Here is a 6,367-nt window from a genome sequence, read left to right as displayed (position 1 = left end):
AAAATCTCACTTTCTTTATTGTATGTTGTCCTGTATGATGATGATTAATCACAAATAAACCAAATACAGTCATCTAAATATGAACAAACATGTGAATATTCATGTAGCAATTAAAATTCACAAAGTGTTTTGCTTTATAAAATAATCACCCTACAGTAAGTACATCTGGGAGGATCCCACATGCCGCGGAGAGGCTGGGCCTGTGAGCCATGGCCGCTGGCAAGGTTAACACCAAATAAAGGTCATTGTTCATTAATTTTACAGGTCAATTCTGGAATTCTAATAATAGTTTCATAATAATGTCATAAAAGAATGTACATATATATATATATTTTTTGCGGTACGTGGGCCTCTCACCGTGGTGGCCTCTCCCGTTGCGGAGCACAGGCTCCGGACACGCAGGCTCAGCGGCCATGGCTCACGGGCCCAGCCGCTCCGCGGCATGTGGGATCTTCCCGGACCGGGGCACGAACCCGTGTCCCCTGCATCGGCAGGTGGGCTCTCAACCACTGCTCCACCAGGGAAGCCCAGCAGGCGGATTCTTAACCACTGTGCAGCCAAGGAAGTCCCATAATTTGTTATTTTTTAAATGTCATATTTTAAATTTATAATTCAGGCATAAATACTATCTAAACAAAATTTAAAACATATTTAGATTAAAATGTTAATTTAGAATAGTAACGCTTTTGTCTTAAATTGTTTTTAGAAGTACTTTTTAGAAATCATTTTACATAAGAAACTCAAAACGAGGGTTCACAGATATTACTTTCAAAATATAACTCAGAAGCAAAGCAAGGTAAAATGTAGTGTAAAACTCCAGTCTGGACTTTCTTTTGCAATTCACTTGGCAACAAAATATTCAAAGAAAGAATCATACATAAGAAGTTTACCAATCTTGAAATACCCCATTCTTAGACAAAAAATAGGGACTTAGGGGAAAGGAACCGGCATTTATTAAGCTTCTATGCTATGCTAGGCATTTGCATAATTATCTCATAGTAATCCTTACTTTACAAAGTAGATACGATCTCCTTCTTATGTAGTAGAAAATGAACCTCATAGCAGCTAAATAACTTCCTCAAGGAGTCCTGACTGGTGATTGCTGGAACCCAATTATTATCTTGTAAATTCACAGTTTTCTCTTTTCCCTTCAGTAGCTATTTTATTTGAAACTGTGTCAACCAATGATCAGGTTAAATTTCAAAATCTCAGAATCTCAGAACAGGAATTTCTTTTTCTGTAATCATATGAAACTGAAAAATGTCTCTCTTACAGAACTATTTAACATTGTTAAAACTGTTTCTACAACTCCCTATCTCTTTTAAAAGTCGATGAAATAAAGAAAGAGGGAGGGAGTCAAGATGGCATACTAGGAGGACGCAGAATTCGCATCTCCTCACAACTAAGGCACCTACCAGGCACTGTGGGGGACCACAAACACCTAAGGGGACGGGAAGAACCCCCAGCAACTGGTTGTTTCCATTATAGTTTTACTCTTACTAATATATTCTTTATCTTTCTAATTTTATTTCCTTTTTTATTCTTTGATATTTTACTGTTCCTTTTTTCTTTCTTTCTTTCTTTTTTACTGCGCCACAAAGCTTGTGAGTTCTTGGTTCCCAGGGTGGAGGCTGGGCCTGAGCTCCTGTGGTGGGAGCTCTGAGTCCAAAGCGCTGGACTAACAGAGAACTTCAGACCCCAGGGAATATTAATTGGACTGAGGCATCCTGGAGGTCCTCATCTCAGCACCAAGACTCAGCTCTGTCCAACTGCCTGCAAACTCCAGGGCTAGACGTCTTAAGCCAAACAACCAGTAAGACAGGAATACAGTACCACCCATCAAAAAAAAGAAAAAAAAAAAAAGAAATGACAAAAAAATATGTTACAGATGAAGGAGCAAGGTAAAAACCTACAAGACCAAATAAATGAAGATGCAATAGGCAACCTACCTGAAAAAGAATTCAGAGTAATGATAGTAAAGATGATCCAAAATCTTGAACACAGTATGGAGAAAATACAAGAAACATTTAACAAGGATCTAGAAGAACTAAGGAGTAAACAACCAGTGACGAACAACACCATTACTGAAACTAAAAATACTCTAGAAGGAATGAATAGCAGAATAACTGAGACAGAAGAATGGATAAGTGAGCCGGAAGATAAAATGGTGGAAATAGCTGCCAGGGAGCAGAATAAAGAAAAAAGAATGACAAGAATTGAGGACAGTCTCAGAGACCTCTGGGACAGCATTAAACACACCAACATTCAAATTATAAGGGTCCCAGAAGAAGAAGAGAAAAAGCGTCTGGGAAAATATTTGAAGAGATTATAGTTGAAAACTTCCCTAACATGGGAAAGGAAATAGTCAGTCAAGTCCAGGAAGCACAGAAAGTACCATACTGGAAAAACCCAAAGAGAAACACGCCAAGACACATATTATTCCAACTATCGAAAATTAAATAAAAAGAAAAAATATTAAAAGCAGCAAGGGAAAAGCAACAAATAACATACAAGGGAATCCCCGTAAGGTTAACAGCTGATTTTTCAGCAGAAACTCTGCAAGCCAGAAAGGAGTGGCAGGACATATTTCAAGTGATGAAAGAGAAAAACCTACAACCAAGATTACTCTACCCAGCAAGGATCTCATTCAGATTCAATGGAGAAATTAAAACCTTTACAGGTAAGCAAAAGTTAAAGCACCACCAAACCAGCTTTACAACAAATGCTAAAGGAACTCTTCTAGGCAGGAAACACAAGAGAAGGAAAAGACCTACAATAACAAACCCAAAACAATTAAGAAAATGGTCATAGGAACATACATATCGATAATTACCTTAAATGTAAATGGATTAAATGCTCCCACCAAAAGACATAGACTGGTTGAATGGATACAAAAACAAGACCCGTACATATGCTGTCTACAAGAGACCCACTTCACACCTATGGACACATACAGACTGAAAGTGAGGGGATGGAAAAAGATACACCATGCAAATGAAAATCAAAAGAAAGCTGGAGTAGCAATCCTCATATCAGACAAAGTAGACTTTAAAATAAAGACTGTTACAAGAGACAAAGAAGGACACTACATAATGATCAAGGGATAAATCCAAGAAGAAGATATAACGATTGTAAATATTTATGCACCCAACATAGGAGCACCTCAATACATAAGGCAAATGCTAACAGCCATAAAAGGGGAAATCGACAATAACACAATCATAGTAGGGGACTTCAACACCCCACTTTCACCAATGGACAGATCATCCAAAATGAAAATAAATAAGGAAACAGAAGCTTTAAATGACACATTAAACAAGATGGACTTAATTGATATTTATAGGGCATTCCATCCAGAAACAACAGAATACACTTTCTTCTCAAGTGAACATGGAACATTCTCCAGGATTGATCATATCTTGGGTCACAAATCAAGCCTCGGTGAATTTAAGAAAATTAAAATCATATCAAGTATCTTTTCTGACCACAATACTATGAGACTCGGTATCAATTATAGGAAAAAAACTGTAAAAAATACAAACACATGGAGGCTAAACAATATGCTACTAAATAGCCAAGAGATCACTGAACAAATCAAAGAGGAAATCAAAAAATACCTAGAGTCAAATGACAATGAAAACACAACAACCCAAAACCTATGGTATGCAGCAAAAGCAGTTCTAAGAGGGAAGTTCATAGCTATACAAGCCTACCTCAAGAAACAAGAAAAAATCTCAAATAACAATCTAACCTTACAGCTAAAGGAACTAGAGAAAGAAGAACAAACAAAACCCAAAGTTAGCAGAAGGAAAGAAATTATAAAGACCAGAGCAGAAATAAATGAAATAGAAACAAAGAAAACAATAGCAAAGATCAATAAAACTAAAAGCTGTTTCTTTGAGAACAAAATTGATAAACCATTAGCCAGACTCATCAAGAAAAAGAGGGAGGGCTTCCCTGGTGGCGCAGTTGTTGAGAGTCTGCCTGTTGATGCAGGGGACACGGGTTCGTGCCCTGGTCTGGGAAGATCCACATGCCGCGGAGCAGCTGGACCTGTGAGCCATGGCCACTGGGCCTGCACATCCGGAGCCTGTGCTCCGCAACGGAAGAGGCCACAACAGTGAGAGGCCCGCGTACCGCAAAAATAAAAAAAAGAAAAAAAAAAAAGAAAAAGACGGAGACAACTCAAATCAATAAAATTAGAAATGAAAAGTTACAACAGACAACACACACAAAAAAACTCATCCTAAGAGACTACTACAAGCAACTGTATGCCAATAAAATGGACAACCTGAAAGAAATGGACAAATTCTTAGAAAGGTATAACCTTCCGAGACTGAACCAGGAAGAAATAGAAAGTATGAACAGACCAATCACAAGTAATGAAATTGAAACTGTGATTAAAAATCTTGCAACGAACAAAAGTCCAGGACCAGATGGCTGCACAGGTGAATTCTGTCAAACATTTAGAGAAGAGCTAACACCCATGCTTCTCAAACTCTTCCAAAAAATTGCAGAGGAAGGGACACTCCCAAACTCATTCTACGAGGCCACAATCACCCTGATACCAAAACCAGGCAAAGATACTACAAAAAAGAAAATTACAGACCAATATCACTGATGAACATAGATGCAAAAGTCCTCAACAAAATACTAACAAACCATCAAACAACACATTAAAAGGATCATACACCATGAACAAGTGGGATTTATCCCAGGGATGCAAGGATTCTTTAATATGCAAATCAATCAATGTGATACACCATATTAACAAATTGAAGAATAAAAACCATATGATCATTTAGATAGATGCAGTAAAAGCTTTTGACAAAATTCAACACCCATTTATGATAAAAAACTCTCCAGAAAGTGGGCAGAGGGAACCTACCTCAACATAATAAAGGCCATATATAACAAACCCACAGCAAACATCATTCTCAATGGTGAAAAACTGAAAGCATTTCCTGTAAGATCAGGAACAAGATAAGTATGTCCACTCCTACCGCTATTATTTAACGTAGTTTTCGAAGTCCTAGCCACGACAATCAGAGAAGAAAAAGAAATAAAAGGAATACAAATTGGAAAAGAAGAAGTAAAACTGTCACTGTTTGCAGATGACATGATACTATATGTAGAGAATCCTAAAGATGCCACTAGAAAACTACTAGAGCTAATCAATGAATCTGGTAAAGTAACAGGATACAAAGTTAATGCACAGAAATCTCTTGCATTCCTATACACTAATGATGAAAAATCTGAAAGCGAAATTAAGGGAACACTCCCATTTACCCTTGCAACAAAAAGAATAAAAAACCTACCTAAGGAGAGAAAAGACCTGTATGCAGAAAACTATAAGACACTGATGAAAGAAATTAAAGATGATACACACAAATGGAGAGATATACCATGTTCTTGGATTGGAAGAATCAATATTGTAAAAATGACTGTACTACCCAAAGCAATCTACAGATTCAATGCAATCCCTATCAAACTACCAATGGCATTTTTCACAGAACTAGAACAAAAAATTGCACAATTTGTATGGAAACAGAAAAGACCCTGAATAGCCAAAGCAATCTTGAGAAAGAAACACGGAGCTGGAGGAATCAGGCTCCTGGACTTCAGACTCTACTACAAAGCTACAGTAATCAAGACAGTATGGTACTGGCACAAAAGCAGAAATATGGATCAATGGAACAGGATAGAAAGCCCAGAGATAAACCCACGCACATATGGTCAACTAATCTATGACAAAGGAGGCAAGGATATACAATGGAGAAAAGACAGCCTCTTCAATAAGTGGTGCTGGGAAAACTGGACAGCTATATGTAAAAGTATGAGATTAGATCACTCCCTAACACCACATACAAAAATAAATTCAGAATGGATTAAACACCTACATGTAAGGCCAGATACTATAAAACTCTTAGAGGACAACATAGGCAGAAGACTGGCAGAAGACCTAAATAGACATTTCTCCAAATAAGATATACAGATTGCCCACAAACACATGAAAGGATGCTCAACATCACTAATCATTAGAGAAATGCAAATCAAACTACAATGAGGTATCACCTCACACCAGTCAGAATGGCCATCATCAAAAAAATCTACAAACAATAAATGCTGGAGAGGGAGTGAAGAAAAGGGAACCCTCTTGCACTGTTGGTGGGAATGTAAATTGATACAGCCACTATGGAGAACAGTACAGAGGTTCCTCAAAAAACTAAAAATAGAACTACCATACGACCCAGCAATCCCACCATTGGGCATATACCCATATAGCACAATATTCATTGCAGCTCTGTTTACAATAGCCAGGGCATGGAAGTAACCTAAGTGTCCATCAACAGATGAATGGATAAAG

The sequence above is a fragment of the Pseudorca crassidens genome, chromosome 14 (assembly GCF_039906515.1).
Source record: "Pseudorca crassidens isolate mPseCra1 chromosome 14, mPseCra1.hap1, whole genome shotgun sequence".
NCBI lineage: Eukaryota > Metazoa > Chordata > Mammalia > Artiodactyla > Delphinidae > Pseudorca > Pseudorca crassidens.
This window is presented reverse-complemented; position numbering follows the sequence as displayed.